This window comes from Apteryx rowi, unplaced genomic scaffold, assembly GCF_003343035.1.
Source record: "Apteryx rowi isolate R43461 unplaced genomic scaffold, aptRow1 scaffold_11, whole genome shotgun sequence".
Lineage (NCBI taxonomy): Eukaryota > Metazoa > Chordata > Aves > Apterygiformes > Apterygidae > Apteryx > Apteryx rowi.
In genome coordinates this window covers 3,629,404-3,645,652 of record NW_020447308.1, presented here as the reverse complement: position 1 = coordinate 3,645,652, position 16,249 = coordinate 3,629,404, and positions in this window count along the sequence as shown.

Here is a 16,249-nt window from a genome sequence, read left to right as displayed (position 1 = left end):
TTTTTAAATGTAAGCTCTAGCTGTGTACCAATCACTGCCTAATCAGGGTTATGCTTTTCAAATTATATTGTGTCTTCTTTCACCTCCTGCCTATTATGTGAAATAAAAAGAGAAGTGCTTAGACAAATCCTTGATCTGTTCACATATATTTTTAATATTAATATGTCAGAGCAGTGGCAATAATGATATTAGGCAAATGACGGAATTCTCCCCCCAGCTGGACATGTTAATTGAGAAGCCAAATTTTAGAGGCAAAGTTCACGTCTGTGCAGATGGCGGGACAATGCCGGATGGCAGGCCTAGGTCAGTGTCAATCCCAAACCGTACTTTAATGGCTCACTTCTCTGCTTTTTCAACGTCAGCTGGTCCCTGTGGGGTGTATAAGTTGGGGAAGTCTGTCTCTGCATTTTTTTCTGCCCTTGACTCTGGTGCACTAATTTCATGCAGAGAAGATGTCCTTATGTGTGATGATAAAAAAAGAAGAATTTGCACTTAGAAGCTCAACTGATAGAGACAGCTCCAACATTGTCTTTAGAGCTGATGTAGCTGCATTAAAACCAATACCATATTCTTGCTCCGGCAGGGCTTCATCCAAAGTTCACTAACATCAAGGGGAACCTGTTCCCCATTATAATCCAGTCACCTGATCTTTTCTTGTGTTAGTAATTTTGGTGATCTTTCTTTGTTATTGTCCTTATTTGCATTTATACTGAGGCCACTTTGTATTTTGGGCAGGCTGGTCAGACTTCCAGATGCTTTACTCTACTGCAATGGTATACAGATATATTAGTATATGTCAGAAAGTCCTGAATACTGTTCATATTTGTTTAACTATTATATTATCTCCTTTAATATGATCTGTGAATCAAAAGCTGAGTATATATACCTACATATTTAGAGAGATATATAGCTATACAGGATCACAAAAAGACTTTAATAGTTTCAGTTTCCTAAGTCATATAATTATTTATTATCTCTAATTAAAATGCAGAGCTTGGCTTTCTGCATGAGACTAGATGAAAAGCCTTTTTAATGAAAAGAGCAACTATGAGCTCTAAATTTCTTTATGGAAGAGATAACTTATGTAATCACTGGTAACCTTTTTCAAGAATATTATCTCACTATTTATAAAACAATACCTTCTTTACTTTAGAAATTCCCATTTACATATGAAAAAGACCTTTATTTATTGATGCGTTTGACTGATGTGTATTCCTCTTTCAGGAATACCCTCTTTTTCCAGTCTTACATATGCCAGAGCACCTACTTTCCTTCTGACATTACCTGCAATGATATTTTAAAATTCTTCTCTCTTCTAATTATCAGTAAGGACAAAATTAGATCATTCTTCAAATAAAGTCATGTTATATTTCTTTGTTTTCTAATCTTATATTTAAAGTGTTTTCTAATCTTATAGTTTAAAGACTGCAACCTTTAACCACTAGGAGCAGCTATGAACAAAGAGAAAACCTCTTTATTTTCCTTTCTTATTGTAAGAAAATCTTTCTTCAACTCCCTTCCTCCCACAGGTTTTCAGGTATTATAAATTTAACTATTTTATGCATCATTAGGATATAAGCAATCAAAAACTGAAAGTATAAGACAGCAAAACTTGCCCCCTCTATACTAAAAATGAGTCATAAATTCATATATTAACATGACTTCTTTAATTTTTATAAGTTCTCCATTTTATTTGTAAATAAAAAGGCATTTGCTATAATTTATGGAATAAAAATATTAAAATACTCAAAAGCTTTATGGACTAGTATTTTCCTCATGTCTCTGTAACTTCCAGCATACCTATGATCCAGTTTTGACCAGTATTAAGCACTAACATCATTTTCTGCCAAATGTACAGCAAAAATTTGAAATGAACTAGTTTCATATTAATAAAATATTAATAAATAATACAACATAGCACAGATTGATGTGTCGCCAAGTATATTATGGATGTTTTGCAATCATATAAGGTTTGATTCAAAGCTCACTGTAGTCAAAGGAAAGATTTCCATTGATTCTAATAGGCTTTCAATCAAGTTCTCCCTTGACTATCCATATTTTTTCATGAAATGGAAAAATTCATCATCTGTGGAATTGTCTGGTATGACTGAGGGCAGCAAATGACTTCAGTGATGCTACATTTGTGTAAATCTGGGCAAAATGTGACCTTGTATACTGATAGATAGGGTAGATGTAGGCAATGTGTTTAGCTCAACGTCCCTGTTGTGTCATAATCATCTGGTCTTGTGTTTCACTAATTAATGGCTGTGTACAGTGACAGCATTCAAATAAACATCATTTTAAAATCCATTTACTCTTTATAGTCCTTGCTTTGTAACTTTTTACTGAATATTAACTTTTAACTTACGTCCTCTCTCAAACAATACCTCCCTATAAGTAATTCTATTTCTTACTCCAGATAACAAGCCACAAATTTCGTTTAAGGACGTAATACCACTCAGTCCAGATTTTATGCAACAGTTTCCTAGTTATCTGACTAATGGTTTTCTAGCCCCCCGCAAAGCTTCTGTAGGCCTCTCTGGGCCTAAATTCTTACATATAAACAAAGTACATATGTTTTCAAGTATATATATGCACATAGTCCATGACTTTATATAGCCAATTCAACCAGGTTTAATTTTACAACTAATTTAGTCAGGGAATGGAAAATAATAGTCTATGTAAATCAGCTAAGCTTGGACAGTCAGTCTGAATAACATTGTATACAGGAAACTATATATTGATCAAACAAACATTTAATACTGTCTGTTTTACAGGCAGCAGATGGGAGCAGAGTTTATATTAAGTTGCCTTTAATTTCATTCACAATATTGTTAGCTAGATTTTATTCTACTAATGAAAATATAACTATATATCTTCAGAACGGACAGCCAATATCCTGGAAAACAGATCAAGAGAGCAGAGAGTAAAGCAGGAAGAGGGCCTTTCCAGTGAACGGAAAATATATACAGTTTCTGTATAATTTTGAAAGTATAATTTAGACCAGTGATATTTTTATTTCTTATTCATATCATTAAAAACACATCAGTGCATATTCTAATTAAGAGTGGAGGATTTTTCTGTAGTCATTCTATACACATTCCCACATTCTACAARGGCAGACCTGATTCAATGCCCCAGAAGTCAATAAAAAGACTATGATTAACTCCAGTGGGCTTTAGATCAGTAGTAAAGCTGCTTGGCTTTCAAAGTTGGTGCAACATAACTGATTTATATATCTGGGGTTGTACATCTTTCAAAGGATTTTTTTTCAGATAGCATCCACTAATTCCAAGCATCCTTACTTCAGTTGTTCCTCACATTATATCCAGACCTCACCCTTTTCATCTCGTTTTCCTCTCCTATTAGCAGCACTAAAGGTTAAAACAATCCCTTACAACAATAAACTACCTTCATAATTCTCTTTAAAGACTAGAGTTAAAATATGGACTTTGAATAGCACTGTGACACATTTGCAAATGCCTAGCTTGCCCATGCAGGCTGCCACCATGAACCAACACGTGAAGTTACCGCACACATACATTGCTAGTTAGTATATGAAGTCAGCTATCGATAAGTATGTGTTCATAATTGTGTTTGCTTAATATTAAAAKATGTCCATTTGGTAAATTATGCTGGTCTTTAATGGGTCTGCTATTACTGTACAATAATTCAGATTCCTCTTTTTGTGATTAAAGACTTAAAATTCACAGTCAATTAGGTCAGGAAGAATCCATATGCTAGAGCTACTTGGGTTTGAGTTCATATCAGATGAGGCAGATTTATAAAATCACACTGCAAGAGCTGAAAAAGGAAAAGGCAATACAAGGAAATCTGGGGGAATTCAGATCACTCCTTCCATGTGTCATTCAGACAACATTACACAGGCTTGATATTTGACATCATCATATATTTTTCAGCCTTTTTTTCCATTCCAGTTACTCTTGAGCACTAAAGCAGTTTGTGCATTATTACCAATGGGAACCCCCTGGCATAAAAAGATTAATTTTAGTCTTTGTCTTGCTTGAGTAAGAGGAAACAAATTTTATCTAGACATTGTCCTAGTCAAGTCAAATAAAGAAAYGATATCTGCTGACGAGACATTATTATCACAGCCAAATAGATTAGCATTGATTTACTGTAGGTAAGAGCTGTTGAAGGGTCCATTCTGTACATGCTCTGTAGCAGCACGATTATTTACTGTAAACCTACCCTCTGATTTTCTCCTTAGGCTTGTATTGTTATTATTAAAGCTAATTCGCATGAAATTATGGTAGCTCTCCTGGTCTACGGTACTTGGTCAGAGACCTAAGCAGGTGTTTGCTTAATAATTTGGTCAAAGATCAGTGAGTTAAAGGTTAGGCCAAAGAGGGGAAGAATGGAGAGGTCAGAGCACTTGCAGGAGGGGTCTGAGACTTGATCTTCCGGAGTCTGGAACGGTCGAACCTCAAGGTCACCCATTAGTGATCTCGCTTTAACGGACTGTGAGATGTCGACCATAAATTCACCATGCCAGAACCTTTAACCCTATTAATACTTTGACAACTGGAAATAAATGCAAGGACCCAGAAGGAACCAGCCCATGGAGAATTATTCACAAAATGTCTATGAGATTAAGTTTATAAAGATTAAATTTATATAATAAACCTTACAACTGTTAATACAGMTCTACAAGGAAAAAAAAAGTTTCTTCATTTGTCCCTCTTTGGATAGAGATTCATTGCGTTGTATTTCAGGATGACAGATACATAAAGACCTTCACGCACAACATTTATGTACATGTCTTAGTATCTAAATATATACATACATTTTACAATATTAGGTTTTCTCAGATAATCCAGGAAAGTAGAAACCAAACCAGACTTTCTTCTATTCCCCAAAATTGTACATGTGTGTATGCATGTCTAGTCAAAATTTTATTATCATCCAGAATTAGAAGATGACATATAATGAGTCAACTGCCTATCAGGAGCAGATCAGTCTGGCAGATGTGCTTTTGTCCTTGTTTGAGTCAGTAACTATATTTTGATGGTCAACTATTTTAGCATATAGATGCATGTAATCACCAAATTGTAAATGTATATTGGGAAAAATGATACTATCTGTTCAGGAACTTCACCTTGAAAACTATTTCTTTCCTTCTGCTCTCCAACTCCACTTCTAAGTGGAAGAGTTTTTACTTCCAGGGAATCAATTAGTCTTAAAATCTTAGAACAAAACAAGTCAGCCTAATTTAGAGTTTTGAATAATTGCAGATCAAAAATATATGAAACTGCTTAGTATCACTATACACCACAACTCCTTTTGGGGCATTCCTCACCTCCAAAGCTTGGGATACTCTCGACTTTTGCTGTGCCCAGGATCTTCTAGAACTGCATGTGACAAAAATGAATTGACAGTATTAACTGAAACTGTGCTGTAGGTGTACATAGCGCTCTTCAGAACAAATAACGCTCCTGTTTTATCTAGAAGAGATTTACAATCTAGACTGCAGCCAGAATAATAGGTAATGACTGTTCATATAGAGGAGCTGTAAAGGGATAGTCAACAGGATTACACAGCCACTTGAGAAATCCAGGTATTTGCCTGGTAAAAGAGGGACCATTGCAGACCAGGTTAGGAAAATGGTTACTGCTACAATTTATTGTATTTAGGACTTCTGTGGGACAATGAGACAAAGACAACACCTTCCCCAGATAGCATCCCAAGGACTCCTGGTGAGCAACTGCTTCCATTGCGTGATCAGGACATAAGAAGTTACAGGCATCAAAGCATCATGAAAGGGAGCAGAACGGTAGGAAGGGTAAGACATAAAGGAACCATCCGCTTGAGATAAATGAAGACATCACAGCAGAGTAAAAAGAGATAACAACAGACAGTTAGGTGCATAGTGCTAACTGGGAGTTTGAACTGATTCAGTGGCCCCAGTACAGCATTAATGAAATATTCATAGATGGCCACACAACATGTTCTCAATAAAGAACAGGGTGGTTTGCCTTAGTGAGGAGAATTTTACTATATCATTGTCCCCTCCTTTTCCCTGCCCTCAGACTGTGGGAAGGAAAGGCATGCAATTGCTATGAATGAGGTGCGTTTTGTCCATGAAAATCACATCCTAGATACCTTGGCTATCTAGGAATAAAGAATTCATTGTATCATCCATAAAGGCCACCAACATAAGAACTTGGGACATCCTGAAACTTCACAAATATATTTAACTTCTAGTCAACTTTTCTTTAAATTTTAGTATAGTTTAGTTCTCATATATTCTCATTTTATGAGACCTGTGCAAACATCTGGACAGAAAGAGGCTTTTGTATGTGGGCAGGATGGAACATGGTGTTTCAAGAGAGAAGTAGCTTTTCTAGTGATAAAAATTCATAAATATTCCAAGCTGAGAGACAAATCCTGATGGATGCTGACATATCTTATATAGTATAAAATGCCCACAATTCCCAGAAAAATCAACAGGTTCTGGGCTCCATCCGGAGCCCTTCGCATTGAACCCTTCATCCAGAATACTTGGCTTCAACTCATATCACTTGAACTCACATTGTTCAGATGGGCTTAAATCTTTACATAAACTGTTTGCTCAATTGCACTGCATACCGTTCATGCTGCTGTGTGCACCTGTTTGTTTTGATAGCAAGCACAATAGGATATTTTGTGGGTGGAAATCATCCATTGTAACAAAACAGTCTTTTTTTAATTAAAAACAATTCTGGAAATGAAGACACAATAAGAATATGTACAAAAAATCCTTTATAAGGATTGAAAAGTAAAATGTGTCAAAATATTTTTAGAACCTCACAAGTATTTTGGTGACACAAAAACAGTTTTCAGAGAGGAGTTCTGTTTGTAATGGGCATAAACTCTGTCTTTTAAATGATAGCTGAAGGATATTCTAAGTAAATCTTTAAAATACTTTGTGTTTTAAAAATAAAGAGAAAATAATTACTAAAAGGAACTGTATACTTATTGTGCTCAGTGTTCTGCTTGCTAATTAGGAAGGAAACAAACAGTTAAAAGAATCCGATCAGGAAATAAGATTTCCAGTCTACTTAATCAGTATGGATTGGTATTCATTCACAGAAGGCTGTATCCCATAAAACTTCTCCGTGTTGAGCTCTCATTAATTAAAAGAGGAATAACACACAAAAAGCCAAAGTTATAAGACAGAGGCTGTACGTGTTCCTCTTTAACRCAATGTCTTGTACTTTGGGGGCTTTGTTCCTAACTACCTGTAAGTAAATATTATCTTTAGCCCCCAATCCTGTAAAGAACTCTACAGTGTACAAAGCCAAAATATGAAATATTGTAAACTAATGATAAACATGATTAAATTATTTCTAGGAATATTTTTATACACACTTGTACCCTGTACATTTCAACAAGAATTAGCATGAAAATAAGAGAAAATGATTTATGTAGCATGTTATTTCCACAGGTCATCTTGTCCTTTCTATGACAGTGAAATAATCGTTTGGACCCTATTGTGCATAGAGAGCTTTTAGACAGAAAATACATTTGCAGGCATGGAGTATTAAGACAGCATTGCCATTTCCCCTCTRGATTATAGGACAGACAAGCACAGTGATCTAGGAAAACTTCGTTGAGATGACAGAAATAAAATTTTCTAATTTTCTTAATGGTCATTACTGCGGTAAAATTATTCCAGGCTTGGAAAAGGCCAGCTGAAAACCTTTGACAGTGCAGAACAGTCACGGAGAGAGATTTCAACACCAGCTGTGTATCAGCAGGCAGGATGATACCTGGGTCCGTGGGACAGAACATTGCCGTGATGTAACCCCTCGCTACATCAGGGTAGGGGGATTAGCCGGAAGCTGGGATAGATGTTGTTGTAGGGATTTGTTGCTCTCATTTGAATAAAGGAGACCGATGATGTCTTCCAGGAATCGGTTCATTGCCCAGCACAAACGCTTTGCCCTTTTGCCACCTTGGCATGCGGAAAGCGGGGACACTAACATGGTAAAATCCACTCCTGGGAAGGAGGCCAGAACATGGCCTGTGTACTATTAAGCCTTCAAAATAGGGTTTAAGTGGGACTTAAGTGATGCATGAGCCTTTTGCTGGCTTTCTGCCCAGAAGTGAACTTTACCCACAGAGAACACTACATGTTGTCTGTGCGCTGTCTACCGTACATGGGTGCAGTGTAATTCTCCTTTGTTGCCCTGACAAAAYGCCCAGCATTGGCTTAAACTGAGTTGCTCTAAACTGCCCAGCGTAAACCGTGTGTGCTTCATGCAACACAACCAACCAACCTACTGCTAACTCAGGAAGAAAGTGTCTCTGGTGAAGCAGATTTAATTTTCTCAGGACTGCCATGCCAACACAGTTTACCGTGGAGTAGGACCCTTAATACATAAAAATGTGGTTTCTGGCATTTACTGCTGCAAAAGAGCATATAGATTTTTTGTGTGCCTTTTTTTTTTAATTTTCACTTACAAAATAAGACAACCCTATACTATTTTGTTTATGTACCATTCATCATATAAAATGTAGCTTCAAGTATCCTCACATTTATGAATGTGTTTAATTTTATGCATGCAAGTAGCCTTTCAGATTCAGTAGATTTGCACAGGCAATAGAAATACATTAAAACATAGCTGTACGTCTTTACAGGAGCGAGGCCCAAAGTTGTGTTGGCATTCCTGATTTGGAGACTTTTCCTGTTCCTTATTTTATTTCTGTTTGAGGAATATGTTTTTGATACAACACCAGGGCTGTCTCTTTCCTAATTGACTCATTTTCCTTTGAGAGTTGTTTAGATAGCTTATTAAGAGGGTTAGAAAAGACAAGAAACAAAGGTTTAATGAATTGCAAAAATATGCACAATACAAGAGAAATACACACATCCTGGATGTTTCCCAGCCTGATACGGTCTTAGCTGGAAAAAAGGGTGATGGGGAGAGAAGTAGGATTGGGAAGAGAAACCTCAAATGTCCTGGAAGGAACAGTAAAACATAATTCGCTGTTGTAAATTCTGCTGGCAGCTCTTAAAAGTGACCACAAGTAGTCTCTCTGACATATAGTGAAGGGATCCAGAACTGCTGACAGGTTTGTATACAGCAAACTGATTAACACTTTACATTACATAGAGAATTATTAGAGGCTTTGAATCTGATTCCCTACATTGCTCTTACTTCGAAGTAACCAGCTGCAATTTTTTTCTGATGGTACTTTCTGTAAACGGCATGTGGAAGCTGCTGATTATCATTCATTTTTATTTAGTTAGCAGATGGCTTCTAGCAGTGATTCCTTAAAAGTTTCTTCATTTATAAAATATGAAGTGGCTGACCTAAGTTAAACCAATTAGTATCTTTCCTTTATCATTTTTTCAGGTGCTTTCTTCATTATCAGATATCAATCAACAGCAGGGCAGTAAACATGCTAGTTCTGGTATTTGTGAATGCTCAGATCATCAATTGAAGCCCATGCAGTTCAAATCTGAAATATTAGCAGTTCAAATATCCATTAAGATCAGTATCAGATGAATTGTTATAATACCCACATTGAAATGTGTTGCACAGAACCAGCATGTGACACTTTGGAACTGAAAGAAAGTGTTTCCTGTTACTACAAGGTTCATATAAAAACACTAGATTGCATTCAGTGGGCAAGATAAAATGTTTTTCACCTAGAAATTGCTCCCTTTTAGTAATATCTTCCTCATTAACAATGTTCAAATTAGTTTCTTCAGTTATTCTGTACCTCTAGACACAGAAGTTGGAGGAAAATGCTTCAGGGTGAAAATATTCTTATGCCACACAACTGAAAAGTGATTCATCAGTTTGTTAAAAACAGACAAATATTTTACCTTGGTTTCTATAACCAAGATCTTTCAAGAAGATACCAGTTTCAGTTTCAATAAAACAAAGATGCATCATTTAAAAATAATACGACTCAGACTTTTACCCGCTCTAAACTGGTATCACTAGAGGTGGTTCTATGAGTATTTCTGTACAACTATATCACATACCTTTATACGCTGAAACTTTCAGCTATCTTTCCAGTTGTGCTGTAGTGGAATGCAGTTGTTGGAATTTATATCAAGTAGAAAAAAGAATAATCTGCTTCTAGATATATTGGCTGAACCAAGGAGTATTAGTAAAGAACAAAATACTGATTCTGTAAATCCACATGATCAGAAAAACCTTTTACTCACGTGAGTAGGATACTGGAAGGATCAGACTAAACATTCACCAGAAGAGTTGATGTAATAAGTTTGTGTTTTGGAAAAAGGCAGGTTAAAATGATAAATGTCAAATATTAGTGGTTCTTTTTAAAAAGGCATCTCCCCTGACACTTCACCCTCGTTCCCTGGTTCTGCTCTGCAGATGGCAACGAGGTGCACAGTAAAAGAAATCAAGATGATAGTGTGTTGACAGGAGCAAGGAGACTCCAGTTTTCATTCCTGCAGACAACAGAAATGACATCACGTCTCCTCAAACTGACACATTAATAAATTTAGTATCACCTGAACTTTCTGGAAAAGAGAACCTTTTACACCAGCAAGCTATCTGGTGTCAGTAATAATAGGATTCTGTATCATATTCTGCTCCGTATATGATGGCAGAATTACCTTTTGGGCCCYAACAAGTTGACAGGGGTTCATTTTGCTTCCTCTTTTAATGACATCTTCTTTGCAGGTGAACTGCAGATGTAATGACTTCCTCTTTTGCTTCTGAATACTCCTGAAATGTCATTATGACCCAAGACATCTCAATCTGGCTTAATGCAAACGGGAAGCAAAGGGTTTTTAAAGGTGAAACTGATCTTGCTAATGAAGAAGTATCACTCTTCATCTGGACAGGGAGCACAAAGCTTGTTAGATCGAGCTAGGTGAATGTCACAGGTTAGAGTTCAAGCATAACACAGAATTGTGACTAAAGATGTTATCTTCTGCTTGCCTGGAGATACACAATCAAAAAAAAGTACTATAAATCTAAGTATTTTGGAATGACCCAGCAGGATATGGAATAAACCTTTGTTGGAGAAGTCAGCACTTTGAGGACCTTAATCATAAAAGGTCAAATATTTAAAAAAAGAGACAGTAAACATGTAAAAATATGTTAAAAAAAAAATTAACAGCAAAGGGAGGATAAGGGATGCTAGTGTAGACCACTCATTGCTCCAAGCTGGAGAATTAGTCCACAAGTATGTGATTTGTGTGCTTAGCTACAGCATTTCAGATTGTAAAAAATACTTCATATTTGCCAAAGAGTTGTATTATTCACGAAGTATACATATATATATATTTTTTAATGCACAAGAGAGTCCATTAGGAGGCTCAAGTAATCTGAGGGCTGTTTTTCAGGGCAAGTGGAAAGCTGCTTGGTCTTTAGTTCTGCTCACTCCCTACCTACATACTGGAGAAACCAGAGTTCACCTTCAGACATGCGTAAAGTTCCCTGAAGCTATTGGAAGCTTCTGGGGTAAAAAAAAAGAAAAAGAAAAAGCCAAAACAAATACAAGTACTGAACACATTCAGATTACCTTTGTCAACTGAAAGCAGAACTACCTGTACTGCATGGTCATCATCATTTTTTTGTGGGGGAGAGCAATCGTCATTCTGAGACGTCTGAGTCACTGTGGAGAGCGCTAACTTTCAAAGCCATTGCCAGCTGTGAAGAAATAGCACAGATGATGACAAAGTTGAGCTTGCCTCTTTGCAGATGTTCCTTACACGTTTCAATCATTCACTAATGTTTTGTTTACAATCCAGGTTCTGGTGATGCTCTTCTATTTAAAGCAGCCCAGCGTTTGCAGGATGTCTCAGATGGACACATCGTGTGAATGGGCCCAGATTGAAGCTAATGCAGAAATTGTTCAGTGATTCACCAAGAGAAAATAAAAAACAAAAGCCTACTGGATTCAAATGCTTGTCTGATTCAGGGAACATTTTAAAAACACCACATGAATATTTTAAGTGCCAAAACTAAAATGGAGATTTGAAAATAAAGGCTCCAATTTTCAAATAAATGTTTGCACCACCTGTACAATCTACACATCTGCTTGAAAATAAATGAATTTGAACAAAAATAATATTTTTAAATAAAGGTTTGAGGTATTTTGATTTAATTTTTTGAGCAGTTTTTAATGGAAAAAGCAGAAATGTGCCTGCAATATATTCTATTTCAGACCCACTGCCTTATTATAAGAGCTTTTCGTTGTTTATTCTTGCTTTGCTTAAGACACTTAGTGGAACTGACTACTATAGAATAAAATGTCAAATAGGAGAGGGATCTAAAAAGAAGATGGATAATTTTTACAATCAACAATATCTTTGGCTAAAAAAGACGAGCCCAGTACCTGGCTGAAAACTATGAAGATCCTTAGGTAGAATATAGTACATAAATTACATTAAGTCATAGTAAGTTTTACCCCAAACAACCAAGTCAGTGTTTATATTAGAGATAAATTTCATTGTGTATCAAATCTTAATACCAACGGTATCAGATGAACAAAGTGGAATAACCAGAGCTCATAGTCATGGGTTAACTTTGCAAAAACTATCCAGCAGAGTTCCCTAGAGGACACCACAAAAAAAATGACAGAGATGGAAGAACAGTGGGTTTAAAACTCAAAACTCAATTATAAAAAAAACTGCAATCCAAAAAAAAAAAAAAAAATCCAGCCAGCTTCCCCACGCAATCTAGGTAAGAATTGGCTTAAAATATATGAGAGCCTCCTACAAGCACAATAACTCCTTACTACACACCTGGAAAACAAAGCACAGAGCCTTTATGCAACAGTGAAAACTTCCAGGCCCTACATCATGCAGTTGACTGATGCTATGACTGTCTCGCAGACAACAGTCTTTATTCATTCTGCATCAAGGAGTACCATAGAATGGATGATAAACTTCCACGGTGAACTTTAAAGTTGCTTTTCACGTTGCTTTATGGAAAAAAAGGTGATTGAATACAAGATTTGATTATCTAATACCTGATGCAAACATGGGAAATGCACTACCTTCTTTCTTGTATGCACAGAGATTGGCTGATGAGTTTAATCCACTTACCTTGAAAAAAATAAAGTATTTGCAAATAAGTTTAAATGAATTTTCAATTAAAACATTTATGAGTCACAGCCTCTGTGTCACTTTAGCAAAAACAAGCAATTACACTTAGTTCTAACAGGTGGAATAATGACTTTTTCACCTGTCAACTGACAGCTTAAAATTCCCACACATGTAGACCATTTCTGTTTCATCTTTTCTTTGAATTTCAGCTGCTTTGCTTTTCAATGCCTGTGCTTTGCTGGTGTCTCCTTTGTGTCTGAAACTCTCACACTGAGTTCCGCCTCTTTGGTGCTGGGCTTTCTTTTCACAGTGACATTTCAACATAAACAGTCAATATTCATTACCTCAAAGGAGACTTCCCTCCTATTGCTGACCAATTAAATACCAGCTGAGTTAGGCAGACAAAGGTAAAGAAGCTGTAACACAAGACTGCCTTGGAGTATACATCTCATTCCCTTGAAGGAAAAAAAATGTAATCAAAACAAAGAATTGACGATATCGGGAAAATCCAAAGCAGAACAAAACTGTTTCTTCAGAAGTTATGTTCTTCCTCTTTATCTTGCATGGTCCTTTCCTGGTGTTATTTAGTCTGTGGACCGGGATATAAAAGATGCATACGTATCCCAGGTATGCCTATACAATTTCACAGACTTCAATGAAATACCRAGGATGTAACAAAAACTAATGTCTGATGTTTGATGCCAAGAAAAAGGGTTTTCCCCCTTTTTATTTCTGAGATGTGAATAAGATTCGGATGTGTTTTGAATGTTGCTGTATTACACACAGTTCAGTAAAGACAGCTTCATCTTATATTGTGTAAGGAGTCAACCCTGACAGGGAAAATGTCCACCTAAATAGATCATGAGCAGGGGTGAAGAGGTACAATAAACTTAGGGCTGATGAGAACAGCCTGCTGACAGCCTGGAGGCTGATAAACCTCCCTGTCTTGCACAGACTGGGAAGGGACGGGTATCATTAACTGTCTCCAAAACGTAGGCACGGTCTTTAGGGGAAGGAATAGCTCTACCCATGGCAATGCAATCCAAGCAGTCACAAAGTTTCACCTGCAAAGCGCAGGAGCACTGAAACATAAAAATATAACCTGAAACGGTCTCATAGAGATTGTCTATACTGCACACTTGCCTCGAGGCAGGATCAAAGATACCTGAGCTATTCCTGACAGATGTTTGTCCGACCTCATCTTGAAAACCTCCAGCAAAAGAGACTCTACACCTCCAGCAGCAGTCGACTCAGTGCTGAACTGTGCTTACCAGTTAGGAAGTCCTTATTGTCCGAACTAGGTATTTCTTGCCACAAATTTAGCCTGCATAAGCCCAAGTCTGCTCATGTACAAATGGAATCCAGGAAGAAGTGTGTGCTTGGCCCTTAATGTTTTCCAAAGACTTTAAATGTTTACACTAGGCTTTGGGTGATGAGAAGTTTCTAAAAACAATTAAGAAAATACACTCGTGATTTATAATCTTGAACCAATGCAGAAACATAATTACTTTGTTAGTAGAGTAACCTAGCAAAGAGAACCAAACAGTTTGGAATAGGTGGATACACAGATCTACAAGTGTGATGCTAACACAAAATCAGAATAAGCATCTGAATTCAAAAGACCTAGTGACTGCTTGGAACAAGATCAGATTGAACTGTCAACATCTGAAATAACATATTTAATGGCATGAAATAATTCTTGTATTTTTACATGAGCATACAAAGATTTTTTTTCTCCTTCTTGTGAAACATAGAGAGATTTCTATAGCACAAAAGGGCCCAATCCCACAGCCTAACCTCCGTGGGAGGTTTGCTTAACCAAGAAATGCAATGTCAGCCTTTCTCTGAGGATAAAAACAATAGAAAGAATTAGTGTAGATGCTTTATGTAAAGGTAACAGCTTGAATCTCTGAAAGCATCTAAATGATTTTTACTTAAATAGATGTGACATTGCCAAGAAAGAAACTTTATCCTCATGAGAGATCTTTATTAGCCAAGGTACTTAACCCTAAAGATGAGGAGAATTTAATAATCACAGGGTTGTTTTCTCCCTCTTTCTTCCATTTGTGCAACCAGCAGCTAGAGGGCACAAAAGAATGCTTTTACCTTATGATCTATCATATAAAAGAGCTCTACAGACTGAATAAACAAAAAAATAAATCAGTGTTAATATCACAGTATATTATATATTTTGTTTAGAATCTTAATCTGTATTCTGATTTGYGAGAAGCAGTAGCAATTCAGAGAGACAACAGCATGACAACACAGGAGACTAATCAAAGACCTTTATCCCACTAAGAATATGTATTTAAACCTCAGAACATAGCAGGTATTTCACACCGCATGCACTCTCTGTGAATATGGTCATCATTACTTGCTTTAACTGTTTTGCAAAGCTCTTTGTTTAAAACTAATATAAACACGTATTTAACCTCTTTCATTCTTACATCTTAAATATTAATGCTGGCTGTGATTCTGCATTAATAACAGCTATTATTTTTGCATTAATAAGGAGCTTACAAGAATAAACATGGAAGTCATAGTGCAGTCTTCCCGTCAATTAAAAAGAGAGTCAGTTGTAGTTGCAGAGTGCTTTATCTTATCGTTTCACTCGGGACATTCCCAGGTTCATGGATCTGATCTGAACAGCTCCAGTGATAATAAACATGTAAGCACACAGAAAACCATCATGGCAAGAGAGTCACAAAGGAGGTTATCAGTGAATTGCCAATTTTGGAATCCCTCACTTTGCAAAGAGCATTATCACAATAAATGAGGTCATTTATGTGGACARTGAGAGCATAGAGCTTAACATTTTTCCACCAGAAATCCTAATAACCCCAGGAGGGGTCACATCTGTTGCTGTACTCTAAAATGGGGTGGACCTTAATAGCAACGTGTGTATTTGTATGTGTATATATATACATACAGTTAAAAAGCAAAGCAAAACAAAGACCCTTTCCCTTCACCCCTAATGAACTGCACCAACCCCTTAGGCAGAAATGACTTGGATCTGGATAGAGTGCCATTTGCCAAATTGTAAATTGCCTACATTTATTTTGGGAGTGCACTAAACAGAGTGCTAATTGCCTTGTTTAGCACTTTCCCTTCTTTCATTTGCACTGGTGTAAAATCTTAGTAAATTAACTCGGGATTTTATTATGTAGGTAGCATTTGAACAACTGAATCAGTGAGAAAGCAGCA